Genomic DNA, 14,515 nt, shown 5'->3' with positions numbered 1-14,515 from the left:
GCCCGCCCGCCCGCCCGGCGGCGGCGGCGGCGGCGGCGGCGGCGGCGGCGAGGCAACGGCCTGGCAGCCCCCCGGCTCCCCTGGCTGGAGGAGCAGAGGGACCGATTCCTCTGTCCTGTCACCGTCGAGGGGCAGCGGGTGAAGGGAGGCAAATCCTCAGGTGGAAGGAGAAACGGCACGGTGCCGCCGAAGGAATGGCGTCCACGACTTCACCCCTGCGGCTCACGAGTGCCCGGAGCACCTCCCGGTATTTTCAGTGCTTGAGGAGGCAGGCTTACCTTTCTTTCCGGTTTTGAACGTTTTTGTATGCTTTTATTTCTGGTCTTTGTACAGTCAGAAGGCTTTTCCAGCTTGCTCCTCTTGTTTCTCATATTTTTCATTCCAGTGACTTCTTAGTTGACCAAAACTGGATGGAGTAAATATTTCACTGTAAGTAGCCTTAAATTGTGGGGCACTCCATCATTCTCATTTCCATTTTAAGAGGTTTTTTTTTTGTAGCTTATTTCCAACACGTTTCTAACAGTTTTAACTGTATCCCATAAAGCTGTTTGAGAGCCATTCATTTTTTTTTTCCTCTCTCAAACTCTCTTAACCCATTTGGTTTAAAGACCAGAACGTTAGTCAAGGTGATGAGAGCTCCTTGTTTCACGGACTGGATTCAGGACCATGGATCTGATCTAGTCCTGTGAACTTCTTCCTTGAGGCCAATCTTTAAAGTCTTGACAGTTGTGCATGTAGCCAGTACCGGCAGGTTAGGGCCCTGTCTTTTCTGTATTAATAGTCAACAGAGAAAACCATGTAAGTCTACAGCAGTAGAACATACATCACACACACACATAGGGCCACATCTATCAGATAGAGTAAAAGACACAAGACTACTACCATTGATTTCAATGGGGTTGACTCAAGCTGCAGTGACAAAAGGACCCTTCCATATGAATTGTTAATTATTATTTATTTATACAAGCACAGCTTCACAAACTCACCTAACTGCCAGGAAGTTAGGCCTTTACATAAAGATACTCACTGTGTTTTATTATCAATGGAGAGAGCAAAGTGCCTTCTGAAGACCATTAATTCCATATTAATGTCCAAGGTATGTGGTATAAATTGCTCTCTGGAGATGCTTCTCTCTCACTGTTGTACCCTAGAAGGAGCCTAGAAAACTATTTTGGATAAAAAGTCTGACTTTTTAATGGCTAAAATTAGTGAGTCAAGTCTCATCCAAATCAGATGTAGCGCCATGCCGCTGGGCAGGTGCTATAGTTATGCAAAAAGACACTGGACAAACTGAAAAGTTCTTCCTTTTCCTGAAACCATTCTCTCATACGTTCATGTGAGGTGTGACTGTGGGAAGTCTGAGATGTTTCTAAGCTTAGGAAAACAAGTGTAAAAATTAGGCACTGCTACGTCCCTTAATATAAATTAGGCCATTTTATTCTTATTCATCCTTAGCAATATAAGTATCATTTGGTGGAGTTAAATGGTTAAGTTTTGTCTAATAAAGATATTTATGAACAGGAAAAAATGACCAGCAGGAAAATAAAATAATGCTTAGTATATTTTACCCTTTTTTTCTTATATTTTTTCTCCCATTTGCTTGTTCTGAGCTCAGCTGGTGCATAAAAGGAGTTAATGATGATAATGAGCTTACATTTACTGTGCCTTTCTTCCTGAAGAGTCCCAAAGGGCATTGCAAACAGATATGATAAATTCACTGCTTGCTCTTTAAAGGATACTGCGGAATATTTCTTCTGGCTTTTATATGGAAGGAGCAGACGGGAGTTAGCAAAGGTACTGCCCTTCTGCATACTTCTGGAAGAAATATGGATCGCAAAGAGTAAGGTTAAGCAGTATTTGGTTTACGTCACAGATCCTTTACTGGTGAGATAAGAACCGAGCAGTGCATCATTTTTTCAGTGTCAGCATTCCATCTGGTTTGTAATACAGAAATTTGTTTTCTGAACACAAAAAAGGGCTCCTAAGTTATTGTCCTCTGCCTACAAATTTGTCACATTTATCTTACTTCATTAAGTGTTTGGTTTGTTACAAAGAGCAGTACATGCAAATACTTAGATTTTCTAGGCTGTTCCCATAAAATCACCCTGCCTAGAATGGAGGAGCTTGTGGTATCTATATAGCTGTGATCAAAGTGCTCTTCTGGGCTTTTGTCTTGCTAAAACCTTGTACATGCAAGAGGTGATATTCCTTAGGGGTTTCTCATCTCATTGAGACATAGATTTGTGCAGGGTTAGGATTGACGTGCTGCTTCTGCACCTCACCGTAATTACTTAGTTCTGTCAATCTGCAAAGACCCTCTTTAGCTGGCTTTAAAAACAATTAATTTACTGTTATTATATTCCCCTGTTTACAATGTCAGTGTTGCTGCCTTGTAAGATGCTAGAAGTTAGTGTCTGAAGATGTGGGTTTCCCAGTTTCTTTGGTTTCAACTACTCCATTAAAAAATTGTACAGTCCATGTAATTTCTGGGGGATTGTTAGTTTTTTTACTTATGTCCAGTGTCTTTCATATCAGTGAGTTGTTTCTTATGATAAGATCTGCCTTTAGGATGACTTTCCTACTCTGTCACATTCTAATTCTTTTAGTTCAGTCAGGCTTTCACAACTTTGTAGTGTGCTCCTCTTTTGAAGGAGTTCTACATATTTTGACAATCCTTCTACCAAATCATGCATCAGCCTAGAAATAGTCTCACAAACCACAACCAGACGATTATATTTATAACACATTAAAAAAAATTCTCTGCTAGATGATGGAACTGAAATTTGGAGATGTTTTTGCAGCCAAGATCTATAATAGGAAAGATAATAAATGTTTCTGTATGAAAAAAATATAAAATTATGGAATTTGAAAGGTTTTCAAATACATTCATTCTTTTTTCTGTTCTTTCACATTTCAGCGATGGTAAAGAAATCAAAAGTTTTCAATGCTTACAGCATGTTTTTTTTTTTTTTTGACATCTCCCATACTTATTTGCGTAAGTGATAATCTTAGCCTGAACATGTTAGGCTTTTGCAGCGAGAAGGGATTATTACTGTCTTGCTTAGCTCTCCTCAGGGTTCAGTTGGTCAATGAAGAAGAAAAAGAGTAAATTTCCTAGAATAATTTTTGTTCTTTAGTTTTAAGCTCTGGCATGTTCAGTCCCCATGCACTGCACTGTCCTTCCTCATTTAGAACAAAAGAACAACTTTTTTCCCTGCTTTTGATAAACTGATCAGTTGACACTGTCTCCTTATATCTCACTGGGTTTTGATGTATATTACTGTGTAAGAGAAATCTTGAGTTCGGAGATAACTTATTTCCTATGATGCAGTATCACTGGGATTTTTATTTCCAAGAGATCAAAATCCCCTAAACCATCGAAGGATTTTTATTGTTGATGTCAGTTGCTTATATGGCTGGACCAGGCTCAGTGATAATAAACAAATGTTGAAAAGGTTTTAAGTTGAAGTTCGAAGAGGAATTCAAAGTTTAATGGTAATATTGGGAATTTCTTGTAATTACTGTTGTGTTTCTGCATTTATTGACGTCCATTAAGAAAGCTTACAATGGCTCCTGAGTATATGTTGCTATTCCTATCTGGCTTCACATTTTTCTTTTTAAACTTTCTCTTCTCCTAAAGTCTGAATTCTGTTCTAAAGGGTCAGCATCAGTTGCCCATATCACAGAGTCCAAGTAGGTTTGTTTTTAAAGTTGTCCTTGTTTTGAAACATGATTACCAACAATCCTTCTGTTTTTATTAGTAATAAAAAGGCAAGCGATCCACATTACGTGGAAAACTAAAATGTGACTGATTACCACTTTGCTGTCCTATATTTTATCCAAAAGGCAGAAGAATATGTAGAATACCTAACAACCTCAATAGTTGGAGAGGGAAGAAGATAAAGTCAATACTTTTTCTAGAGGTGCATTACCTGGGGAGTAAGTTACATTTGTATAAAGTGGAGTTGGGGCAAAAGAGTATCTATTATTAGCAAATATTCTTAAGAGACCATAGATTAAGACAGTGAGAGTAAAACCACGTCAATTATGTCCATCCACACCAAGTCAACTTACTTTAGGCTCTCATGTTTAGCATCATCCATTTTACTAGTAATCATGTTCATGAATTTCTGTGCACAAACAGAAAAGCGCCCCCAATAATCTACAATAATCCCCTAACAATCTACTAGAGGTGAGATGGGAAGGTATTTTTCTCCTTTGCCTGGCTATAAAATTCACATCAGGAAAAATTAATAAAATCTTTCCTTTTTAAAAAACTTTATCCATGTTTTTCAACCTGCAGTCAATAAGAAATATAGAATTGCAATACAAGTGTTGTGTAACCTTTGCAGACTTTCTTATTGGTAGCTGGTGCCAGTTTTCAATGTAACTGACATTCCATGATATCCCCCATTGGTGAATTTCTTTTGACTGTTGGATTTCAGAGAATTCTGAGACTCTATCACTATTAGTAGTAGTAGCAGCAGTCGCGTAGTCAGTTGCTTTATACAAAAGAAGCTACTTTTCCTGTTCCTTCCTGAGTTGTCTTAATTGCCTCATACAAAGAACTGGTCATGGTACTCTTCTCTTTCTTGACCTCCAGACTTGAATACTGCAGCTCCTCAGGATCTGAGCTGGGGACCTTGAGAAGACTGAAACTGGCATTAAAGGTTTCAATCAATCTGCCTGGTGATCCAGATAACCACCAGGCACATTGCTCCAGTTAGTCTTTACTTGTATTAGTTTGTTATTTAATGAAGAACTGAATTTCAACAGAAATTAAGTCCTGATAGGTGGGGACTTCTAAGCTTTGGTCCATGAAATAAGGAAGATAGGTCAGGCGATGGCCAGTGTTTCACAGTTGATCTGAGGAATTCAGTGGAAGAATAAACTGCACCAATTCCACTCAAAAATGTGCTGAGAAATTCTTAAGAGCTGGCAGTAGTTCATGGATCCAAAAGGTTTGGGAAGCACTGCTGTCCTCAGGACAGTGCAGATCGCCAGGCAGAACAGCACCCCCTTTGACACCATTTACTTTCCAGACGAAACTCTGTGGTGATGATCGCTACCTCTTCACTCTTCCATATATTGTAAAGAAGACACGGCATGTTCTTAGCAAGTGTGTGGGACTTTTTTTCATTTGGTTCTCATTTTCTCTCTTTTCTTCAGCGACTATCACACGGAGATAGTGTGGTGCCAATGGAGCAGTGCCCGAGTTAGTTAATTAGTAAGGGAGTAAGAAGAGGGAGAGGGAATGGGCAAAGATCGTACAGGTGAATGGAGGACAGTGAGAGAGAAGGAGGCGTGATCAGCAGCATGTGTGTGGCAGCTGGTGGAGTGAGGGAGCACATGTATGCCAAGGTGGCAGAGGCAGCTGAATGACGTCTCAGTGGTTGGTTTTAAGCGTCGAGTGCAGAACTAAAGGGAAATGAAGAAAATGAGAAAGAATCTGTGAAGGACGAAGAGGGAGAGGAGTTAGGAAGGCTGACTGACAGCAAGAAAATAGTTGTGTGAGAAGGAAAAGATTCTCTTTAGAGGAGGGCAAAAGATAAAAGGGCAGTCTAAGGAATAAAATGGAGAGGAAGAAGCCACAGTGGTTGTGCAGAGGTGGTCTCCTCCCAGGAGAGCACAGAGCAGACAACCTTTTAGGTCATTTGTCCACACCCTTACCTGTACCTCCCAGTGTTGTGGTCTCCCTCATCTCTCTCTCCCTTGTGTGGCCCTCGAGCTTACACTCTAGCTGAGAATATTTAAATATATTTGATTGTAAATATTTAAAACTTTACATGTGCTCCATGCACAGAGGATTTTCTGCCTTCTTGGTCCAGATTAAATCACTGAATGGGCAGCCCAAATATATACTGTTTTTTGTGGCTAACGCAGTACACTCCAGCCCCTCACGGATATCCTGTCCTTCATTCTCAAGGGAAAGTCTATGCCATTATTTTGCCTATACATATTTTTTTTCCTACTGTGAACTGTTCCTTCTCTAACGTGGTAGCTTGCTGCTGCGGTTTTTTGACTTTCCTTTTTTTTTAAAGTTAGACCTTAGTTTGTTATTTTCTGCCCACGTTTCTATCCACTTTAGAGTTATTCCAACTGCATTTTCATCTGCAGTGCTCCTTTACATGTTATTTACCCCTCCTTCCAGTTTGTTAATGAAGTTATTAAAACAAGAAGTGACTTTATGCCTTGCAGTATACTCACTATATAGCTCCCCACAAATTAGTGCAGTCCACCATTTATCACCAGCCAATGTTTGTGATCCTTCAATCTGTTTTCAATTTACATGACAGTGCTTATGCCCAAAGCAATCTGAATTCATTTTGGGAGATACAGTGAGACACTGTATTAAATTGTTTATTAAAATCATGCTGTGTATCTTTCATCCAGGATTTCTGCAGTTCTGTCAAAAAAACCAATCATGTTTCTTTGGCATGACATGTTCCTTATGAACCTATGCTGCTTATTGCATGTTGTTCCATTATCCTTTGAAAGTCAAGAGGAGTGTTTTGGGTCTTTTTCTTTTTCTTTCTCTTTTTCTTTTTCTTTTTCTTTTTCATCTCCTCTCCTCTCTTTTTTTCCTCTTTTTCTCCTCCTTTTTCCCCTCAGCACTTGTTCTGTTCTTTTTCATAATAGAGTATGCTTGAAATTACACTCATTGATCGGTAAATCACTCTACTGATGTTTGATATTACACTTGCTATGCTATGCTAGATGACTTTTTCAGAAATAATTTTCAAGGACTCAGTATTTTCAGCGTGTAGTCAGGGATGCATTTCACCTGGACTAATCGGTTAGCTATCTCTGATTTTCTTACTTATGTGCTATTAATAGTAATTTGTTTATGTCTCATTTTCTGTCAAACTTACTCCTTTCAATAAAGACAAATAATAAATATATCTATCTAGGAATCATGAATTTTGGCTGTCTCTCTCCTACCAAAGTAGCCCTACTTTCAGACTATGTTTGCATTTATTTTATATCTTTTAACAATCCCTTTGGGTGTCATTAACTTGTTCTTGGCTTTATCCTGAAAACCATCAAAACATTTTGACCTTGATCTAACAAAATACGTGAGAATGTATTTACTTTTCATCACAGAAGTTATCCTGCAGCTTTCTTTGGGAATATTCATGCGTTCTGGTTAAATGCAAGATTTTATGCTTTGTTCTTGCTAGTACATGTCCTTTTACAGTTCATTTTTTCCCTGAATACTAGCCCACTCTGTTATTTTTTTCATTTGCTTTCTTCTCCATAAGTAAATACATTGCCTAGGGGAGAAGAGCTATTTAAAACTGTATGATATATCTCATACACATTCTCTCTTTCATGTCATCTTTATTCCAAGTTAAGCACAGATCCAGAGTGTGTTAAATTTGGTGAGAATATTCTCATTCACTGCAATGAATTTGGATTGGGCCATTAGTTGTCAAATCTCATATTTTGTTTCAGTTTAGAGCCCTTTTTCCTACTTAACTTTTTTTTTTCCTCTCTCACACTTTTATATCCCATGATAAACTGATAGTTCTTGAAGGTTAACGGTGAATAGGGAGTTCTGCTATCTGCATCTCAGCAGCTGGAGTGTTATTTTTAGTGCATTTTCCTGTTATGCCCTTATGAGGGACATATCTGTTACCTCTTTTAGATGTAGGCTGATTTTCCATATTTGCATAATTTTCCATATTTGTTTTACAGATTGAAATTTTTGCCTTCCATAGCATTGTTGCAATTTGCCAGCATCTCTTAATAAGGACATCGTATAAAGTCACTGGTAATATCAGGTGGTCATTGAGGGGAGAAAAGGTAGTCAGGGATGCCAGCTCTTCCATCAGTGGTCTCATGAATCACAGATGTCCTGGACCACATGAGGTACCCAGGAGTGTTGGTAAATGCTGCTTGTGATCATGTTATATTAGGTTGTGGCTTTTCAACATAAATAACACCAGGACTCATTTCGCTTTAGGTGGAAACCTCAGCCTGCATGAGCTAGTATATTCTTCCATTAAAATCATTAGCGAACAGCCTAGTTCAAGCACGCACCGTTGTTTCCAGAATTCCTGTCAAATGAAATGTAATAAGAAAGTACTTATTAGCTGCGCTCATTAATAGATTCCAGGATGTTTTCTACAAGACTGAGGATCTCTTAACATTGAAAGTGCAGGACTGTGGTCACTTCTCGTACCAGAAATGACTTCACTTGAGTGGTGGATGAATAACTTGCACAGCAAGCCAAATTTTTGGCTCTAGTTGTACTTTAGTAATCAGGCTGGAAAAGATATAGGGACAAAGATAAGTTAAACTGCCTTCAAACAACTTTGATTCTGAAGCTGACGAAAACTGCTTTGGGGTTTAGGGATGCTCACGGAAAAGGTGCTCTGGACTGTTATCTGCAGCCCTCTTTCCTCCTGAGGAGCATCACAGAACCATCCTCGTTGGCTTTTGACAATCAGCAATTTTCTTATATCATGAAAATCTCATTTACCTTGTTTTAGCTGCTTTCTAGTATGTGAATTTCATAGCATAAAGAGACTAGAATAAAACCCAGGAATCTGAGGTGATGGCTGTAAAGAGGTTTAAATATGCATTATAGACCTCCCAAAGAACCTAATGCCATGGGAGCCTGAATAACAGAGAATGCTACATGTCTTCCAGAAGGAAAATATATTACTGGCTGGAAGAGCTGTTTAAAATTATTTTTAAAAATAATAAGCCAAAATCCACCAAATATTCCAGAATCCTTTTTTTATATAACTAACTATGGTTTGACAGAAAGCTAATGGCATTTATTTTTCTCTCTGGTTTTACTTACAGGCCATAAGTTAAGAATTATTTTAGTCTAATTTATGAAATGAATGTTATCTGTTTTGATATGCTCAACTTTTGCTCTTAGCAGCCACTGTCAAACTGTATTTCATTTTGGTGCTGGAAAAAAGGGAGGGAGAATTAGCTTACTGTAGAGTGAAACATGTATATGTGCACACATGCATCACATATAGTCTGAAACTTGCTGAGCTGTACCTTAGTATCAGCAAAGGTTTCTACTTTGTCCGCTCCAAAGATAATGGGCAATGGGAGTAATTCATGTGAAGAAGAAATTTTTAAATGTATTTAATCAATATTTTAGGCAAAAAGGGTGTGCTTTAATGTTTGTGAAGATCCCGATATTACCTTCACTCTGTTTTTGAGAGTGAGCCTCTTTGAATAGCTCACAGATTAGCGGGAGCCTCCCACTTGTGCGTTGCTTAAAATGCGATGCTGTTCTTTCTGACCACTTGCAGGGATGACTTTAGCTGGAGCCAGGAAACAAAGCAGAGCCCAAAAAGCCAGCTTGTTGCTGTGAGAATCCTGCCTCCGTTGAAAGTCTTTGGATTAATGACTTCAGACAGATAGATGTGAGACACCGAGGCTGTATGTGGGGGGCAGAGCTTTCTTGTCGGAGGGCCCTGCAGTGTTTACTAGTGGAAGGAGTAGCTTTATTCTCTGAAAAAGGCAAGGTGGTACCTGAGCAACTGTGCGGGAAGGCTGGCAAAATGGAAGGAAGAATATAAACATTGCAGATATCTTTGTGCTGGGAAGTAATCCACAGCAACTAGTCCATCCAAGAAGCTATGCTTTGTGTTCACTGTGTAAATCTTAAGCTAAAATGAGTTCCCAACAATTGAATACGGCAATATTTATCAATGCCTGGTTGCTAATGGTAGTGATCTGAGTTTCCCGTGAGCCATCACTGCAGGAGAACTGATTTCTTTGGGGTAGGAAATTTTATAAAACGGCCGATCTGTCGTAGCAAATCCATCAAGATTATCCCCTGTGCACTAGCTTTCCTGCTGTGCTATCAAAAATAAATAATATCAAATAAAATCCAAACATCTTCATCAGGCATTTATAAATTAGGGGATACCCTCTGGGACACAAGTCACAGTATGTGCATTTTACAGTAAAATATTTAAATACCCTGTGACATCTGTATAGTGCAAGGAGGTATAATATTAAATGGCATTTGGAATGCAGTTCTGCACTTACAAGAGGAAACAGAAATTATACACAGTATTTCACAGAGTAGTTATAAAATTATTATGGGAAAATAAGATGCATAACACTGATACCCTGAAATACATACAGGAGATTGTACAGCCTGGTTAAACTTTCATTACTTTACATTCATGTAATACTGTATGTTGCATATGTGCATACACACTTACATGTGTATGCAGTGTGCCTACACACTGACACATGCTCTGTCATAGACTTTTACTAAAGTGTATTTATCAGTTCTATTTTGTGTTGTATATTAATATTAAAAACAAGAAAGTCAAAGCATATTTTCAGTTTAAATTCATAGCACTAGGAAAGGCTAAATAGAAACAGATGTGTTGTAGAACGAATTTTGTTCTGTAGGATAGTCATAACAGAATTCAGCTCTCCAGCTGACTTCATATTCAATGGTATAAACTTTGAACAGTGGGTGGTGTATAAGCAGAGAGGCACACCAGTTTAGAGTTCAACGAGTAGGTCTTAAATATAGCCAAAGTAAAGCCTGGTGAAAGATTTAGAAATAATAAGCAGCAGCTGATGCAAAAAAATTTGCTGGGTGGACATAATATGTCACAATAGCCCATCACATTGAGATAATGCACAGCTGCAATGACGTCAATTGCCCTATCAAGAGTCCTGTGATGGGGTCTTAGAGTAATGCAACTGAATAATAATAATAAAAAAGGCTCTGCTAGCTCAGAGTATGGTGCTAAGCTGGAGACTTTTGAGTATCCTCTCGAGGTATACGACCTCTGCCATCAGCAAGGATCTTCTCAGGCTTGGAGATGAATGACTGCTGACACATTCAGTTAGTGATGTCTTTCAGAATTTCCCATAGAGCAGAGGCTGTGTCTATAAGGCAAGAAATATATAGCTTGCATCATCAGCATAATGGTAATATTCTGTCCTGTGTTTAGTAATGATCTCACCAAGAGACTTTGTATTTGCAGCATGGGAAATGGAAAAGGAAGAGAGCCTTGAAGGATGCCGCATTTCAAATTCCCTTACCTTGGCAAATAGTTACCCAACAGAGCCAGTTATCTCCCATTTTTCAGACAGCTAGAAAAGGAAGGATGCTGCTGTGGTTAAGAACTTAGTAGATACAAGCTCAGTACTGGGCTCTGATAGAACTCTTTCACTGGGCCCTTGAGCAAGTTCTTCAACCGATCAGTCTTTGGTGCTCCTTATGTACAGAAGAGGATCACTGCTTCTGGTCTTTTAATTGTCTTGATCTTTCCAGGCCTTTTGGGATATGATTGAGTTGCAGCAAAACAGCTGTAAGGTGTCAAACACATGGCATTCCAATAGTATACCCAACTACAAACAATGAACAGGAAATGCGGCCTCTGGAGAGCAGCTTTAGGGACACCAGCAATTTCATTTGGTTACCAAAATGATATATTATTTGTTAGAAATATTATTTATTTTAAAATTCCAACCAAATCAAAGCACTACTAAACTTTTCTAGAGAAAGCACAGATAATGACACCTGTGATTAAGGCCACCATTCCAGAGTTTTTCATTTTCCTAGAACTTGGCCAAAAGAGTAGGATTATCTGCCTCAGGCTGAATTTTTAGGCTGTTTTTTAGAAAGTTTCTGAGTATTAAGGAAAAATTTATTGTTTTGATCACTGTGAAATGCTGATACCTATTTCATCTGGAAGCTTTCAAGTAAAAGCTTGAAATGCATTGAAGAAAGGGAAGAGAGAGAGAAAAGGTCTCCTTTTATTGCTTCCCTGAAATATTATTCCACTCAAGTTGTTTTTTTGCCTCTGTAAAGTGTCTGTTGTATATTCTATTTTGACTGCACATTTTCCAGGCCTCTAACCAGCCTGTGCATGTGCCAGCACCAGTGTCCACACACTGAACATTCACCATCCTGAGGGAGCAGCACTCAGTCAGGACTTTCCCTCTGATTGTTTATCCTAGTTGCTGGTGCTATGGAGGTGGACCTGGCTGCAGAAACAGGGAGTGAAAGGAAAGATATTCCCTCTCCTGCCATTCATGCTCTTACTAATACTGCCTATGCATTGCTGGGCTACTTAGAATACTTCTTATGAACTAGGGAGCAAAACTAACCTGGCTTAGTTTGCCAGCAGCCCTTTATGGTCCTCTAACCCCGTCCTAGAGATATTTGACAAGACTCTTTCCAAATTGGATGCACGTCAAATGCGCACTTCCAAAAAGAGCAAACTACCTAAATTGGGACTATCCATCCATGCGTTTACCTGGCAATATGTTCCAGCAGTCCACTTCATTCCATCTGGTAGGTTGCTTCTGGAACTCGGATAAAAGAATCCTGACCTTTCTGAAAGGGGCCCAGTTTGGATATGGGGTTATTTTAAAACACTCATGCCCTCTTGCTAAAACTTAAGAACTTTGCATGGCAGCAGCCACGCATGTTCATATAGTTCAGGCTTCTGAAGTAAAGTCTGAAATGAAATTGTATTTTAAGGATGAGGAAAATGGACTATGTAAGCTGTATATATCATCCCTAGCTTCAGCCACATTGTAATCAAGCAGGTGCAACATTTCTGATCAGGAAATGCTAGGACTATGTTTTCAGGCTTGCTTAAATCAAAACCCATTCAATTCATTTTGCTTCAGCTTTCCAGACTTTATCACTGAGACAGCATGTAGAACTGAAACCCCAAGGGAGCCTGAGAGAAAGTTCTGAGCAGTGTAGGAGAGAAGCATGAATGAAAGCCACATGTCACAGTTAACAAGAATCATTACAACATACACAGTGTGGTGTAGCACAAATGCAGAGTGTAGCAGAGGGGCAAACACACCTCTCCACAATGGCAATGTGTTCAGGAGGAACGTATGCTGGTGTAAGTTGTCATCTTCCTCTCACAGACAGGAAGGTGACAAAGAAGTGGGGTCAGGACTTTATTTCTCTTTCCCCAGCCACCCAGTAAAAGGGAGCTGGGACAGCAGATGTAGGGGAGAAGTAAGAAGAAGAGAAAAAAAATTGAAACAGTCCTATACCGAGCTTTTATCAAGCTGTAGGAGACAAAGGGTGACTCCTAGGTCTTAATCCATCCTGGGGTGTCTGTGGCAACTCTGCATCCTCACTCCTATGCTGGTCTCTGTGAATTGCACAAGAAAGGCCTACATATTTATGTTGAAAAGCCTCACATAGAATATGCTCCATTTAAAAAATGATTCTAGCCAAAAATACCAGCTGCAGTCCTCCATAGATATAGAGGCCTTCCAGAGGTGAATCTCCTCTTGTTTTTCATTATTAACTATCGGTGTGCCAGTGGTGAGAGCCTACTCGAGGCTTCTCCTGCACAACAGGGAACAAGGCAGCAAGAGGAGTTCCTGCCCCAAGAGCTCAGAGACCATGAATAAGATACAAGCAGGTAGTGAGAGATATTAGAGGAATGACTGGCAGCTGTCCTAGAGCACCAGCTAGGCCTGAAGGATCTCAGCAGCTTTTAGGGTCAGTTGTCATTAGAGCCGTGCACACGCTGCGAGGCAGTCTGAATGCCTCTCTGCAATGGCTGCATTTTGAGTCCTCCCCATAGACGAGCACGTGCATTGCACACGAACACGCGCTGTCATGGGTATCCTGTCCCCTGACATACCCTGTTAGGAAGTCTGCTGTGTAGACTTGCCATAGCAAAAATACCATTCACCAAAGATAGGGGAAGAAGGGGCACAGGCCTCAAGTGAAATCACAAGAGACAATGCCAGTAAGCACGGCAGCGCTGGTAACCTGTGGGCGGTTATGTGTACCGTGCCAAAACTACGATGGCATGATTAACCGCCTCACTCAGAGGACTGACAGCTTCTCTAACTCTTAGCATACATAATACTGGATTACAATGAATACACGCTGAAATGGGTCATGAACTGTGTGAAATACAGGATCTCGCCCCTTCTGAGCAAAATGCCTCTCCGTCTTGACCATATATGCTGCTACAGATCTTCTTCTCATTTCTCTCTGATTGGTGTTCACAGAGCGAACGAGAGGGGAGCGGTTGGGGCTGTCAGCAGCAGGACCCAGCAGCAGCAAGAGCTCTTTGGAAATCTGAACCCTAACGCCTTCCAAAGCAGTTCCCTGGGGCAGGACGCTAGATAAAATAGCCTACTAGACCTACTAGTATTTCATAGGCCACTACATTAAATGAGTGACCACCCTTTCTATCTGTTAAGTTATTATGATTAAGTACAACTTTTTGATATATTTTTATCTACATGTTCTAGAAAGCCTTTTTATACTAGACTGACGTGGACTAACAACTCGGTAGATTATCAGAATAAGCAGAGGAATTGAGAAAATTAGCTGTGTCCATTAATATTAATATGCTATTATAGTCGTTATATATCACAAGAGAATGAGAGGACAAATATACTGTAGTTTCATTGCACAAAGTCACTGTTTTAGCTGATGACATTATTAATTGAATTTCATAGTTTTCATAAATTTCATATAATTCATACTTTTCAAAATGTTTGTGCTTTTTTA

The 14,515-nt window shown here is 39.6% G+C and overlaps 1 long non-coding RNA gene across 1 annotated transcript in view; it reads left to right on the top strand.

The window, feature by feature from the left end:
- Window positions 1-19: 19 nt before the first annotated feature.
- Window positions 20-14,515, top strand: part of LOC138065728 (uncharacterized) — a 32,944-nt gene continuing 18,448 nt past the window's right edge. Inside the window, exons 1-2 of the long non-coding RNA XR_011138832.1 lie at window positions 20-247; window positions 386-429. This is a non-coding gene — a long non-coding RNA (uncharacterized lncRNA). The remainder of the gene's footprint in view (window positions 248-385; window positions 430-14,515) is intronic.

This window comes from Struthio camelus, chromosome 1 (assembly GCF_040807025.1).
Source record: "Struthio camelus isolate bStrCam1 chromosome 1, bStrCam1.hap1, whole genome shotgun sequence".
Lineage (NCBI taxonomy): Eukaryota > Metazoa > Chordata > Aves > Struthioniformes > Struthionidae > Struthio > Struthio camelus.
This window is presented reverse-complemented; position numbering and strand designations above follow the sequence as displayed.